Source organism: Antechinus flavipes, chromosome 4, assembly GCF_016432865.1.
Source record: "Antechinus flavipes isolate AdamAnt ecotype Samford, QLD, Australia chromosome 4, AdamAnt_v2, whole genome shotgun sequence".
Taxonomy (NCBI): Eukaryota; Metazoa; Chordata; class Mammalia; order Dasyuromorphia; family Dasyuridae; genus Antechinus; species Antechinus flavipes.
The window spans coordinates 484,415,235-484,431,939 of NC_067401.1; the positions used below are offsets into that span (position 1 = coordinate 484,415,235).

At 34.6% G+C, this 16,705-nt stretch overlaps 1 long non-coding RNA gene across 4 annotated transcripts in view; it reads left to right on the forward strand.

Moving 5' to 3' along the window:
* Positions 1-16,705, forward strand: part of LOC127563497 (uncharacterized) — an 85,102-nt gene that overhangs the window by 56,599 nt on the left and 11,798 nt on the right. For 2 of the 4 annotated variants that reach the window (XR_007953977.1, XR_007953976.1), the window contains 2 exons: positions 8,488-8,887; positions 9,540-9,729. The exons of 1 other annotated variant lie outside the window; for it this stretch is intronic. This is a non-coding gene — a long non-coding RNA (uncharacterized LOC127563497). Of the gene's footprint in view, positions 1-8,487; positions 8,888-9,539; positions 9,730-16,705 lie in introns of those variants that run through there. One more of the 4 variants, XR_007953978.1, reaches the window with a different exon arrangement.

The window sequence follows — 16,705 nt, forward strand, 5'->3', positions numbered from 1 at the left end:
AACATTGCATTTAATTAGATAGTATTTGTGTAGGGTGGGATGGGCAAGTCATTGCCAAGGAGCCCACTCTAGGAACCCAAGAAGGACCCACCACTGGCTTCCAGTAGCCATAGGAAATGATACAATAAGGATATCATGATAAGAACATGATATTTAAAAATCAGAATTCACAAAATAGAAATTAATGATGTAAAATGTTTTTAAAAGTAAGGTGGGGGAGATATGCCTCAAACTGGGTGTTTCTGTTACAGGCAAACTGTCTTAAAAGTGTTACCATTTAAATAGTCACACTTCGGTTTTGAAGTTAACACTCCATTAAGAGGATGAGACAGCTCACACCTTTTGTCTCTGGCACCATTTCAGTCTCAGATAGCATCAGCACATTGATTTACAAGCTTAGGCAATAGAAAAAATACTGAGAAGGGAGGATCTTCATATTTTAAAGTGAAAATGTAATTTATGGGTCAAAAGATTTCCCCTAAAGACAACGAATGTGCTCTAGTAGAAAGCACTGGGTTTGGAGTCAGAAGACCTGAGTTCTAATCTTGACTTTGACATTTACTATAAAAAGAGGTTGTACCAATTTTATGATCACTAATATTTCTTGTACCCTTTAAATCTCTGACCCTGTAAAGCTAGAGTGTCTTTGAGCAAGGATTTCTGTTTCATTCTACTGTATACTCAAACACCTTAGAGGAAAAAAAAAATAAATCAATGTTTACAAAGTCAGAACTAAAATAATAGACTCCTAAAGCTATAAGGGAATCTTAGAGATCATCTAATACAATCTTCTTATTTTATAGATGAGGAAACTGGCTCAAAGGGCTTAAATAACTTGCCCAAGGTTACAGAAAATTGCAAAGCTAGGATTAGAGAACACTTCTCCCGATACCCAACAAAGCACCCAAATAATGAACACAATTTTAATATTTTGGTCAATGGTGTCTCAATTAGAATATGAAGAATATAAGCAATAATAGAAGAGGGAGAGGGGAATTCTAGATCTCTCAATTATTTTTCATCTTCTAGTCTTTCAATATTTAGTGAAATCAAGTCAAATGACAACTGTAAATTTCACTTTTTTTTCTCCAAAGCAGAAAATCAAGGACTGATGGATTTCAAACAATATCTCATGGGTTCAGATCTCAGCTCTTCTAGTTGCTGTCTTGAAGATATTGGGAAAGTGGGTCTATATCCTGTCTAATTCTAATTTTTTTAACTTGTGAAATGGGGGGAAGGTTAGAAAAGATGATATCAAAAGTTACTTTGAGCTCTTAATCTATAGTCTCCTGATAAGGAGGAGGATAGAACAGGAATTTTCACTTTGGGATACAAACATCTACTACTGATTAATGAACTAAGACAGCAAATGGGACTCTATGTTTCCAGAGTCAAGAAAGGAGCTGTGAATTTTGGAAGTATCAATGGATCCTGCTGTAGAGGTTAATGAGAACTATTATTACCATTGGGTAATTTCCTTGACTATTCCTTGATAAGGGACGATGGAAGTAGCTATCTAGACATCTAAGTTATAAGTTATATATCACTAGACTGCCATGTTATCCATAAGAATTTCCAAGTGATTGGAAGCAGTCTGCAACTAAACAAAACAGACCAATAAGCTTAGTCAAATTGAGATCTGGGCTTGAATTTGTTCTGAAGAATAACTACCAGTCTCATTTGGGACCATGAAAAGAGTGAAGATAGCTGTGTGTTCTCCCTGTGAAAATGACAGAACAGAAATGGGGTATCTTCGGAATAGTTTGCACCTCCCTATTTTTAGGCCAGATATGTTTATTTTGTGAGATCTTCTAATTTTCTTGAACTCCTGCTATATTTGAACTTGGATATCTTCTTTTCCCTTCAAAAGAAACTAAAAAATTAACTCTCATAGTCTTGTGTGGATAGAGCCTAAGTCTAAACAAAGGTTTTTAACCTGGGGTTTGTGAACTTGTTTCAAAAGATTTTGATAACTGTATTTTAATATAATTGATTCAAAGGTCATTCTACATATTTTGTACATTTGTAGCTCTAATCATAGCTAGCATTTTAAGGATAATCAAGCTCTTTACATATAAAATATCTCTTTAGGTCCTCAAAATAATTCTATGGGGGGTAGATACTGTTGTTATTTCCATTTACCAAATGAGAAAAATGAGACATTCTGATGTTAAATGATTTACTTCAGGTCACACAGTCAATAATTGCCTGAAAGAGTTAAAATTATAGATTCACTTGAAGGAAGTATAGGTCTATAATAACAATTGGAACAATGGTCCCACTGTTATCTCTATAGGTGAGGTCAGTTCATGTCAATAACAATGTTTTTTGATAGATGTTATGAAAAAATTCATAATCTCTTTTTAGAAATAATTTTAAAAACAATTTTTAAAATATGAGTTTCAAATTGTCTCCCTCACTCCAGCAACTTTCCACCTCCTGAAAAGGCAAAGCAATATAATAGCAATTATAATGTAAAATTATGCAAAATATACTTCCATATTATCCATGACATCAAAAAAGCAAGAAAAACAAAGTGAAAAAAAAAAAAAGAATACTTCACTGTACATGTAGACTTCATCAGATCTCTCTGTGAAGGTGGAAAGATGTTTCTTTTATCATGAATCTTTTGTACTTGTCTTGGATTATCATATTGATCAGAAAAGGCAAGTCTTTCATAGTTGATAATTACAATATTGCTAAAAACATATGCAATGATCTTCTTGTTCTAGTCATTTCATTTTGCATCACTTAATGTAGGTTTTCTCAGGTTTTTTCTGAAACCATTATTTCTTATAACATAATAATATTCCGTCACAATCACATATCATGACTGTTTCAGTCATTCTCCAATTGATAAGCATTCCTTTAATTTCCAATTCTTTGCCCCCACAAAAAAAAATGCTATAAATATTTTTATACATATAATTTTTTTTCCTTTTTACTTTGATCTCTTTGGACTACAAATCTAGCAGTGATATTGCTGAGTCAAAAGGTATTTACAATTCCTGTAGCTCACCAGTTCACAACTCCAACAGTTTATTAGCATACCTATTTTTTCTCATTCCCTCCAGCATTTGTATTTCTAAGATGTGTGAGGTGATTTCTTAGAGTTTTTTAAATTTGCATTTTTCTAATGAGTAGTGATTTAGAGCATTTTTCCTATGAATGTAGATGATTTTAATTCTTCTTCTGAAAACTACCTATTCATATTTTTGATCATTTATCAATTAGGGAATAGCTTTTAATTTTATGAATTTGGCTCAGTTCCCTGTATGTTTGAAACAGGATTTTATCCAAGAATCTTTTTGTAAATTTTTTTGCTCATGGTACTTTTTATCAAGGTGTAATTTCTCTGATTATCTCTTTTAATTAGATCGTTTTGTTTTTGTTTCATCTGAGATAATAGTTCTTAATCCTTAACTTTTTTACTTCAGCTGAAGCATAATAAATTCTGCTCCAGACTCTTATTTTGACTCTGTGTGTGACTTTTTATTTTAAGTGTGTCTTTTATAAACAATATAGTATTAGAATCTGGTTTCTAATCCATTCTGTTCCCTGTTTCCATTATATGGGTGAGGTCATCTCATTCATATTTACAATTATGATTACTGTGTATTTCTCTCCATTTCATTTTCTTTTGTTTATCCTTCTCTCCCCTTTCCCCTTTCCCTCCTCAAAAATCTACTTTGCTTTGAACTACTGTTTCCTATAAGTTGCCTTCCTTTTTATTTTATTTCTTTCCTCCTCCTACTTTTCTGTTAAGTAAGTTAGACATCTATACAAAAATGTATGTGTATGTATGTGTATGTCTTCCTTTTTCAAACTAATTCAGATGAGAATGAGGTTCAAGCATTGCCTGCCATCAGTCACACATTTTCCCTTCTACTACAAATCTCTTCCTTGTGGGCATTTTTATGTGATAATTTTTTTTCCCAATTCTTCCTTACCCTTTTCTCTTTGCATACAATATCCCTCTTTCTTAAGATGTCATTTTTTTTGAGATCATCCCATCCCAGTTGGCTCACACTAGTGCCTTTTATGTAGATTCCTTAGAATTGCCCTAAATTGCCCTAAAATGAGAAAGTTTTGGGGAGTTATATGTATTATCTTCCTATATAAATAGTTTAACTTTATTGAATCCCATATGATTTCTCTTTCAACTTTGCCCATGCTTTTATGCTTTTTTTAATGCTTCTCTGGAGTCTTATTTGAATATCAAATTTTATATTTAGTTCTATCTAGTGTCTTCATCAGGAATGCTTGAAAGTCCTCTTATTAAATGCCCATTTTCCCCCTGAAGTATTATATACTCAATTTTGGTGGTTAGGTAATTCTTGGTTGTAATCCTAGGTCCTTTGCCTTTCAGAATATCATATTCCAAGCCCTCTTATCTTTTAATGTAGAAACAGCTTAATCTTGTGTTATTCTTGTAGCTCCATGATATTCAAATTGTTTCTTTCTGACTGCCTATGATATTTTCTCATTAACCTGAGAGATCTGGAATTTGATTATTGTACTCTGGAAGGTTTTCAGTTTGGAATCTCTTTCAGAAGTAATTCATTGATTCATTTAATTCCTATTTTATCCTCTGGTTCTAAAATGTCAGGGTAGTTTTTCTTTTATATAGCATTTAAAAATGTTGGCTAAGCTCTTTTTAAAAAATTATGGCTTTCAAGCAGTCCAATAATTCTTAAATTAAATAATCACTTCTTGATCTATTTTCATGTCATTTGTTTTCCCAATTAAATATTTCATGTTTTTCTATTTTTTTTAATTTTGTGTTAATATTTATTAGTGTCTCATGGAGCTGATAACTTTCACTTGCCCAATTCTAATTTTTAAGAAATTATTTTCTTCCACAAATTTTTATATATCCCTTCATTTAATAAGTTCTGCTTTTTAAGAAGTTCTTTTCTTCAATGAATTTTTGTATCTTCAATTCTGTTTTTAAGGTATTTTTTCCAGCATTTTTTGTGCCTCTTTTACCAAGTTGTTAATTCTCTTTTAATAATTTTCTTGTATTATTCTCCTTTCTTTTCCCATTTTTCTTTACCATTCTTCTCTTTTTCTTTAATTCTTCCAAAAATTCTTTGTTGGGTTTGTGTCAAATTTGCATTTTTTCTTTGAAACTTTGTTTATGGTTATTTTTATATTTTACATCCTCTTCTTAGTTTGTTGGGAGAAAAAAAAATCAGAATAAAAGGGAAAAACCATGGGAGAGGGAAAAAAATAGAAAAAAAGAAGTGAACATAGCATGTCTTGATTTACATTCAATCTCCATAGTTTTTTTTTTTTTTTTTTCTGAATGAAGAGGGCAGTTTCTGTCCAAAATTGATTGGGATTGTTTTGGATCTCTGAACCACTGAGAAGAACCAAGTCTTTCATGGTTGATCATCACACATTCTTGCTGTTATTGTGCACAACACATTCCTGGTTCTGCTTGTTTTGCTCAGCATCAATTCATATAAATCATTCCTGGTCTTTCTAAAATCAGCTTGTTCATCATTTTTATAGAACAATAATATTTATTACTTTCATAAATCATAGCTTATTCAGCCTTCTCCAATTGAAAGGCTTCTACTCATTTTCCAATTCTTTGCCACCACAAAAAGAGCTGCTACAAACATGTTTGCACATGTGGGTCCTTTTCCCTCCTTTTTGATTTTCTTGAGATACAGATTCAGTAATGGTACTACTGGGTCAAAGAGTATGCACAGTTTTACAGTCCTTTGGGCATAGTTCCATATTAAAGCAGAAGTTCTTCACAATAGTTAGATTTAAGGATGGGAAAGTTTATGGGGAAAATGGTATTGCTATTCTTTCTTTAATTTCTAGCTAAAATTTAGCAGTTCCTTCAATTATTTTAAAACACTATTTTAAGAAGAGGTTAAGAAGGATGTCCCATAAGTCATAGTGCAAATTCACACTAAACCCTAAGACTTTTGAAACATCCCATAGTCTTCAACAGGCATCCCAAAAGTCAATGACAAACAAGAAAAGGCTAGGAACACTTGTTATAAGGGAAGTTATATGAAGACAAACTTTGACTCACTTTATGAAAAAACTTTCTAATCAGCCAAATTGATGATAGAATGTGCTCCTCAGTGAATTAGTGACTTCTCCATTACCACAAATGTCCAATCAAAGTCTGACTGATCACTTCTCAGAGACATTGCAGAATATCCTATCTTCGATGGAAACTTAGATTTAAAACAAATATTAGAGGTCAACTAGTCTAAAATCATAGAAATCTCAGATCAGAGAATCAAAAACAAAAACAAATAAGCAAACAAACAAAAAACCAAGTTGGTCTGGGTCCTTATATAACCTTATGAGTCCAACTGATTTGGTAATTTTATGTGAACCTATAAATACAATTTTAATTTAAATCAAATGACTTGAAAAAGTCAAATGAAGCAGTATAGCATAATTAGAGACGTAGCTTCAGCATCAGGAAGACTGGTTCAAATCTCACCTTGTTTTACTCTGGGCAATAACAATGTCTCTGTGCCTTGGTCAATCTGCTCAGACTTTAAATTATAGAACAACTTGCTGAAACAAATTAGTAGAGAAAATTTCTGCAATAGTAGCCTCTCATGCTAATGAAATCAAAGATCTGAATGGGAGAAAAAAAAGAGAAAAATTCAAGAAACATCTCTGTGTTTGAAAAGTCCATGCTACACTGTGCATTGTTCCCAAACTACTTGGTTTAATGGGAATTCAGCCTGTGTTGTATGCCCTCTTTTTCTATCTTGTCTTCTTATTAATTGGGACATTTGCAGTTAATTTTGTCCCTGTGAGAAGTCTTTGTTTGAAATAAATCTTTGTTACTAACATCACAACTAGTTGCTCCTGGAGATGGTGATAATCCTGTGATCAGGAGATTAGAGCTCTCAGGGAAGAGTAAATGACAAGAGCAGATGAAATCCTAATATTAAAAACTAATTAATAAAAAGAATAAATAGAAGGAAAAGATAAAGTTGTAAGGTTCATTAGTTATGCACACATTTCAAAGCATGGATGAAGGGCAAAGTAAAGGAAAACAAAGAACAATAAGCTGAAGAGGCTAAGAACAATCTTCATCTGGGTCAGGAAGTTTTCTAGGGAAAGATATGAAGCATAAAAGGCAGGCAGGCAGGTGGAAAAGAAGAAAAGAAGAGAGGGAGGAAGGAAGGAAAGAAGAAAGGAAGGGAGGAAGAAAGGAAAGAAGAAAAGAAGGAAGAACAGAAGGAAGGAAGGAAAGAAGGAAGGAAGGAAGGAAGAAAGGAAGGAAGGAAGGAAGGGAGGGAGGAAGAAGGAAGGAAGGAGAGAGGGAGAGAAACAAAAAGGAGTAAGGAATAGAGGAACAGAGGGAGGGAAAGAGGAAAAAAGGGAGAGGAGGAGAGGAGGACAGAAATGAGAAAGGAAGAATGGATTGAATGAAAAGAGAAAAGTATGAGAAAGGAAGGAAAGAAGAGAGGAAGGGATGAAGAAAGGAATAAAAAATGGATGGAAGGTAGGGAGTAGTAAGAAATAAATATAATAACAACTTTGAAGCTATATAATACATGTGAGCTTCTTGCTCTAGGAGACTACCATACTTTCTGAGAAAGAAGCAACTTCTCATATTCTAATTAATGATGAATTCAGAAACATTACCCAGAAAAAAAGCCATTTTGGACTAATCAGAAATGGGGAAAAAATCACCAATAATTGTGACCGACAACTTCCCAATAGATACAAGGTAATTGTATGTCAACTTGACATCAGTAGTAGGATATTATTTGGCTTTTTATCTGGGGTGTGATAGAGAGCCTCATGACACTTGTCTAGCTTGATGACCACTGTCTTCCCTATGTATGCTCCTTGAAGGTAGTCCATTTTTGTCTCTGCATTCCCAGGCTATGATACAATGACTGGGACAGGTACTTAGTATATAATTATTAAATGATTAGTAAGTTAGAGGAAATAGTGATACCATCAGAAGAAACCTAGAAAGTATTACTGTGCATTACAAAATCCTCAACCGGAAATCAAAGACCATAGGGATAGAATAAAAAAGGTTTTCGTCACAGCTGTTAGCTAAGGGAAAGATATATTTAGAAAGTAGCAGATTAAAAAGATGGCTTCTGCAAATGGGATTTGGAGTACTTCCAGAAACATGGTTAAGTGATAGTGAATATATATACTATTTATCCTAACTTTTCTTTATCACCTCAAAACAACTAGAAATGTGCCAAGTACATCAAAAGAACAACAACTAAAATACAAGTAAGAAAGGAAATTCTCACAAGGAAATCCCTATAGACAGGGTTGTGTTGGAGCCAGCTAAAACCAGCTTGTGAGAGTTGATTGTTAAATTTTCAGTGTGAGATTTACACCTCAGAAATCCTCCATTGCTAGAAGTAGGGCTTGATTTATTGTTTTGTTGGTTGTTTAGACTTAAGAAAGTGTTAAGAATACAGATTAAACTTAAAAGGTGTGTGCATGCATTTCCCCCTCTAGAGCCTGGATGTTAAACACTAGCCTGCATATGACTATAAAAGAAAACAAACAAACCTACTAACAACAATCAAAAGCAAGAACAAACAAAACCCAGAGAGATATCAGAAATTAGGAAGCAAAGACCTACAACCATGCAAGGGTACAGTCATTTGAGAAGTATTCTACCTTGACTTCAAGATATAATAAAGATAGAATTTGCTCTCTTGGAAGCTCTATGAAATCAGGAACTGTGACTCATTTTTTTTTACTTTGAATCATCAGTGTCTTGCACAATGAAGGTACTTAATGGAAAGGTAGCCTGTTTGGGATGTAGGGGATTCAGCTGGATTTGGAGTCAGAAAGACTTGAGTTCTTGACCTTTGGGAGAAAGTATAACACATGGACACTATAAATAGAGGAGGTGAGTTTAAATCTCACTTTTGCTGATAATGAGCTCTGTGATTTTTAGCCAAGTTTAAAAAATGGGTTTAGAATCTAGATTCCCTGTGACATCCCTCTTTATCCTGAATTTAAGTTTCTATGTCTTTACTTATATTTACTTTCTATTTTTTAATGTAGATTTGTCCTCATTTCCCTACCGAATTATAAACTCAGAAAGGGTAGGGACCCTCTGGCCAAAAGCAGGTCAAAATAAGAAAGGAATAGTTTCCCCTAATAATGACATTACACTGGGCTCAGAGTATCCACTGGAGGGAAGGGAGGTGTCTGTAAACAAAATCTCTATTCAGCTTTAGGTGGGTCCCTCTGAAGATGAGGCACATTTACATTTTTCTTTTTCATCATTTGACAATCTTACCATATCACCAGGACTACAGAAATAAAATTTTCATTTAGCCACTAGCTCTTACTGAACATATCACAGGTTACTTAAAGTGCAATTTATTTTTAATAGAAAAATTGATTCTAAAATGAAAAATGAAGCAGCAATTTTTTGTAGCAGCCTAACCTTTCAAAGAATAGCATTCCTGCCCTAGAGAGGGGCATAAAAGTTTAAAAGGTTATTTTCCACATTACAAGTAACCCACATGCTCACCTTTCCTCTCTCCTTGCAGGATCTGCCTTCCCTGTGCCTGTGGCTCTAACTCACTGCAAAATATTGGCCCCATTAATGCCTGATTTACTTCTCTTACTTAGCAAGACACAAACTCCATCTTTTGAAGCAAAATGCATCTGGGGCGCAGTGGTATCACACTATTTCTCCCTTCAGAAAATAAAATAAGGCCTCTGGGTTCCAGGAGATAATATCAGGTAATAAATAAAAACAATTATGTAATTGTCCCAAAGACCCCCTCCTTACTGTCCCATACTCTGCTCTTCCATTATTGATTAGTGAGATAAGACAGTGGAGATACTAATAGGAAGAGATGTATTGGATCAGAGATTTAAATCTGGGAAGAACCTCAGAGCTATCAAGGCCAATGCCTCATTTTACAGATGGAGAAAATAAGGCACAGAGATGTTAAATCAATGGTCCAAGATCACATAACTAGAAAGTGTCAAAGGGCAAGTATCTAATATATATAGTTTTACACACACACACACACACACACACACACACACACACACATACATGGCATGCATTTGTAGCTATACATTCTCTATATGGTTTTATATATGTAGTTATAAGGATTTTCAAGATCAAACTATTGAAACTGAATTGTTTAGTTTAGTTACATATGTATTTATACATACATATGTGTGTATTGTTTTTAAGACACAGGGAATAAGACAGTCAAAACCACATTTCTCTCTTTCCTCCTCACTTTCTAAGAGTTAACAATAGAGAACAAGGTAATAAGATGGGTAAGCAAGTCTTTTGAGGGTTATATCTTTTTCAACAAATCAGAAAAGTCATCAGAGCCAATGGTCTATGATAAATTTGTAGACCATTGAATGTTCTGCTGCAAGACTAATTCAATTCCAGGTGACAAGAAAGTCTACATATCTGTGTGGTTCTACATCCCAATGCTTTTTTATTTTCTTCTGTCTAGATTCATAATAGCATCCCAATAAAGCTTGGTTAGGCACTCCCCAAGATCAATCAATAAAACAATAAAAAGCATTCATTAATTGTTTATTTTCTGGCAATATTTTCTGGTTCTAGGAATATGAAGAACAAAATTGAAACAGTCCTAGTTATTCATCCAATAGTGATAAAATAAGAGGAAGACCACATTTTAACTTAATAAAAATAAAGCATTTTAGGCCTAGATAAAGAAGGATTAAATGCTAAATCACAAGCACTTCAGTTCAATAAGTTGGCATTCTGAAAAATGTATATATGTCTATACAACTTGTGTGTGTGTGTGTGTATGTGTGTTGGGGAAAGGGGTGATCCTTAAAGGCTTTATATAGAAGGTGATGGAAGTTGAGCTGAATTTTGAAGGACAATATAGATTAAAAGAAGTAGAGATAAGGAAGGACATTTCAGAAATGGAAGGACCCTCAGTAAAAAAGCACAGAGATGGAGTTTTGTGTGTGAAGAACAGCAAGACAGCTGCTTTAAATGAAATGAAGAGTGCTTGTGAGTTAGTATTCAATTCTCTTCTATCCCAGCCTAAAATGCTTTGTTCTTACAAAGCTGTGATCTAGCCTCCCTCTTATTTTATTACCAGTAGGTGAGTAATTCAGAAAGCAAAGAAAAAGTTGGCTACTTGTTATAGTGGCAGTACTCTAGTACCAGCTGACTGACTAACTGATGGCCAGAAGTTGTAGTCTTTTCATGTCCTTCATATTTTTCTTAACCCAAGAAACAGTGTCAACATAAACACTAGAAGAAGGAATGTTGCTGAACTATGCTTGAATGTCTCCTTAGTGAACAATAAAATAGTAGAAAAGGAGAAGATTGATTTGGGGTGAATTCTGACTGAAACATTGTTTATAGAAAAGAAGCAAGAGCAATCATCTCTTTTCATGGAGACTTGTCAGAGGCTGTAATGAGAACTACTTCTTCAGAATAGGTAGGATTGGATTTGACATACATAAGATGGGTCAAATCTTGCATCAAACATTTATTAACTGTGTTAAAAGTTACTTAATCTCTCTTTGACTCAGTTTCCTTGTTTATAAAAATCAGAATTTTAATAGTACTTACCTCCCAGGGTCATTGTGAGGATCAAATGAGATAACATGTGTAAAGCAATCGACACAACCTAACGTTCTAGTAAATATTAGTTATTATACTATATATTATATTATTCATATTATTAATTATATTATTTCTTAATTTTGTCTTGGTAGGAATCCCTGTCCTATCAATAAACTTAAGAAAGAATTGACATCCTCCTTGCATTTGTTAAGAAATGGGACCACATGCTATAGCATTGGAGATATTATGGATCAATAAACAAACCATTCATCCTATCTTCAACTATACCATAATAATACTTAAGTGAGAAAAAAAGTTGAGGGTATTTCAAATTTGACATTTTTTTGCTAATTAAAAGGAAAAACAGAAGTAATATTGAATTAAATCTTTCCATTAATCTCCCCCAACATATTTTCTGCTGTCTGTTTATTGTGCAATCATTGGATGTAAAATATCCAACTAGACATTTGACTTTATTGATCATTTTATGGACTAAGGATATAGGGAGTAATTATTTGCTGATGCTAATTTATTGATCAAACTGTCTTTAAGAGAGTTGTAATTGACATGTGGTTAGTTATTTTTCTAATATGCTAGTACTGTTGTCATATGGCCTGGAACCACAATTAACAGGGAAAATTATTATACTCAAAATTAAAATAAGAGCCAGAAATTCAACAGTATAGTGACACCATGACAAAGGAGCCATCATTTTTGAGGACAGGAGCTGTTTTTCTTTTTAATTTGTATTCTTCATCTTAGCACAAATGGATCACCTCCAGAGATAGTCACTTCCATTTTGGTACAGCTCTATATTTTTTCTGGCATTTCTTCAACTCTTTGGAACTTTTATGCCTCAGTTTCTTCATCCTAGGGACCAAAGAGAATAAATCTGATTCCCCTTCATCATCATCATCCTCCTCCTCATCGCCATCATTGTTATCATCTTAATAGATTCTTAATAAATACTTGTCAAATGGCTGGATGAACACATTAATTTCAAAATTAGTCACTTTCATTTTTAAGCAGTACTTCTGTTTTTGTAATGCTAGAATTGGGTCAAAGAGCACTTTAGACAACCAAAAGTGACACAAGTCAAAAAATAAATCAGGAATAAACTTTAATGAAATGACATAAAAGAAGTTCATGTCTTGATGCTAATAACAGTAGTTGCTGAAGCCCTGGGAGTAGAAGAAAAGACTCATGTGAAATAATAACCACAGTAGATTAGAGTGGTGAATAGAGAGTTAGGAAAACCTAGATTCAAATTCTAACCCCAGACATTTATTAGCTCTGTGACCTCAGGAAAATCACTTAATCTCATTCAGTCTCAGTTTCTTCATCTGTAAAATAAAAATATATCCCAAGGTTATTGTGAAGATCAACTTAGATAACATATCCAAAGTGCCTCACAAACTTTACCATGATAAGATAATAACAATGACAATGACAATGATAACAATGAGAAAGAGGGGGAGGAGGAGGAGGAGGAGGAGGAAGAGAAGGAGGAGGAGGAGGAGGAGGAGGAGGAGGAAGAAGGATCTGATTTATTCACTTTGGTCCTTCAGATGAAGAAGCTTGGCAGATAAAATTTGCAGAGTCCAAATGAGAGGATTTCGGGAAAAATATCTAAAAAATTAGAGCTGCTCCAAAATGAAAGTGATTGCTTCTGGAGGTTATGGATTCATTCATCTATTTGACAAATATTTAATATTAAATTAATTAAATTAAAAGTAAAATAAATTGATATTAATATTAAATTCAATTTTAAATTCAAGCACTGTGCTAAACTAGAGGGATACAAATTTTAAAAAAGCAAATGTCCTCAGAAAGCTTAGAATGAGGTCCTCCCTTCCTTATTAGAGATTATCAAGCAAATGCTAGACTGACCAGTTATTGGACACATTGAATAGATTATATATTACCTGAATGGGACAAAATATCTACTTTTGTACCTTTAAACTCATAAGTATTATGATCCTTTGATTCTGTGAATGCAAATTGGAACATGAGAGTTGAGAAAACAGGGATAAATGAGAATGGGTGATAAGCAGTGACATCATTTTTAACAATGAGCTAATATGCTGGCTATTGTACTTCTTGCTCCTAAAGGGAAATGACTTGAAAAAAGATTAGAAGCAGACAATCTCAAAAGTCCCTTTTAGTTCTAACATACAGGACTTTAATTTTCTTCCATATGGTGTCTAGGAGAGATGTTCTTGCCCCTGAAGGAAATAGGAAAAGTGAGTCCAAGTTGAAATGACTTGCTCAAGTTCATGAATCCAATAAATGGCAGACCGTGGTTTCTGAGTCCCAAACCAATAGAACATGCCTCCAACTTTATTCTTCATGCCTGGCTCTGGCACTTGTCAGGGTCAAAGAAAGAAAATTATTTGCTCTCAGATTCTGGTGTTGCTTGGGATTTTGACTAAAGAAAATACTTGCGAGCAATATTACCTTTTGAATTTCCAAGCCCCTCTGTTGCAAGTTTTCCTCTCTTTTGACAATACAGTTGGGAAGGTGAATAATACCCTCCTTGCCTTTGAATTCCAGGCCACTTTGGGGCCTATTGGAGGCCTATGTTTTGCTCAAGAATCTCATCACTTTTGTATTTTAATCCTCCTGTGCTTTTTCTCCCCATCTCAATCAAATCCAGCAGACCAAAATAAGTCATCTCTGTATCCTGAATTCTCTGTTCCTTCTCAAGGCTCTACATGCCCCAACTGGCCACCTTATTTAATTTATATTTCTTTATTAGCTTATTACTGATATATCTCTGATTTGCAGGATATATATGGATTTTCCATTTCTTTCTATACCTACTATTTACGATTTGTGTTTTTTGTTTTTTGCCAAGAAGAGTCCCAGGTGTAATTCTGGTTTTGCAATAGCCAGAATTTCACTTTGCAATAGAATAATGCAATTGCCTCAGCCATATGTAGGAGAACCAGGATTGCCAATTTTAAGTCTTTCCTGAGGCTGAAAATTAATCTTTCCTTAGGCAATACCTAAAGGGTATGTGTATCGAGTGATCTAATGATCAATTAAAGGCTGCCTGAGCCTCAGTGAAGAAACAAACTATTTCTGCACATAAAAAGAGCCAATAGTTACTTAAGAGAGATTCAGTTTTATTATTAGAGTTTGCCTCATAGAGGCACCTGGAAGAGAGTAAGGGTTTCTCCTGGGATTGGATTTACACCTGTGACCCAGTTTTACAAAGGACCATTTTTTAAACAACAATGTTCTCTGGTTTTTGTTATCTGGCTAGGGATCATAGGACACTATAGTCTCTGAAAAACTGAAGTTCAGGATCATGCAAAGGTCAATAAAAATACCCATGGTGGATGAGAGTAGAACCATAAATTGGAATTCTAGCACCTAGGGATTCACCTAATCTGGGCTGGGTATTGGAGAGGATAAGAGAGGGAATAAAAGAGGATCTGAGGCAGAAGTTCTTAAACTGGGGTCCACAGACCCATAAGGGGACCATGAACTTGGGTGGAGAAAAATTACATATTTACTTTTAAATAATTGATTCTTTTGTAATCCCGTGTATTTCATTTTGTACATTTAAGTATATTTTTTGAGGAAGGGGCCCAAAGGGATCCATGAAACACACCAAAAAGGTTGAGCCCCTAAATGGGAATTGAGGAGCTGAGCAATTGGCAAACTAGGGTAGTAGAAAAGAATGGAGGAAAAAAAAAACTATGAGTGAAGTATTAAATTTATAGAAAGGAAGGAGAGTAAGATAAAGGTCCACGTATGATATTAATGAGCATTTTGGAACAATGGAATGAAATTTAAAGGAAAAAAGAAGGCTGCTGAGTAATGGTGGCAGGAGTGTTTGAAAATGCAGATCAAGGATTTTCCAGTTTTTTCCTGGTTCTACATGTGAGAGGTTGGAGGAGAAAAAGCAGTCAGCCCCGCATTGGGTACCAAGATATCTTTAGGAGAAATCTAGGTTTTAGGGATTTCCAGAAGTGAGAAGAATATGAAAGGAACAAATCTAGGATTGTCAAATGAAAACTGGAAAGGGCCTTGAGGGCCATCTATTCCAATCTGTTTTATGGATGAAGAAACCTACTGCTCAGATAAACATCATCCAGAATCACTCAGATAGTAAATGGCAGATAACAGATAACAGCCAGATAACAGGTAGTAAATTAGAACTCAAGACTTTCACAAAGGGATGTTATCAAATGGTTTGGTAACAGAAAGGTGACCATGATATAGTGATAAAGGAGGGAGAGAGAAAGGGTAATAATGGAGGTCAGCATCCTTCCCCATAAATATCTCCATTTATTCCCTTTCTGATCCTGGGGATCTTCTGTGTCATAGGTGCTTGGGGCAGATGACTCATTTAGAAATAGAGGAACATCATCTGTCCAGGAGATTAAGGCATGAGAAAAGGGCATACTAGCCAAGGCAACATGGATGGGGAGTTGTGGCTAAGAGACCAGTAAGAGAAAGGGATATCAAGACAACTGGCCCTAGGAGAGGGTAAGGTGGAGCTGAAAATACAGCCCTCAGGAAGTAGATACCAATAAGTCAACAAGGATTTATTAAGTTCTTATTTTGTGGCAGACACTGTGCTAAGAACTGGGCCTACAAGGGTAAAGAATAAAACAACTCCTATTCTAAAATCTTTATATTCTAACAAGTATCTCCCTCCCAAATACCCTATACTGATTCCACCTCTGGGCTGTAAGATGTTATAAATAGTTTATTAATTATTGTCTTCTGTTCTTGAAGAGGACCAAAATGGCATCAGTTACAGTGTGTCCAATTGTATACTGATCAGACCAATACAAGTCCAAAGTGCTCTGGCATGGGTTGGACACAATAGTACCTATGAACATACAGACTGGTTTCTCTAATTTTGCACATCTTGTGTTTCTTTGGGGCTAATTCAATTCTGCTTTGCTCACAGAGCACAGCACCTTCTCTGATGAGGGCATACCATGATGGGTACTTCTGGACCAGTGTCTCCTATGTCATACAATTAATTCCAAAGTTCTTAAGAAAGACCTTGAGAGCGTCCTTATATCGCTTCTTCTGACCACCTTGTGAACACTTGCCCTGGATGAGTTCTCCAGAAAGTAAATGTTTTTGGCAAATGTGCATTTGGCA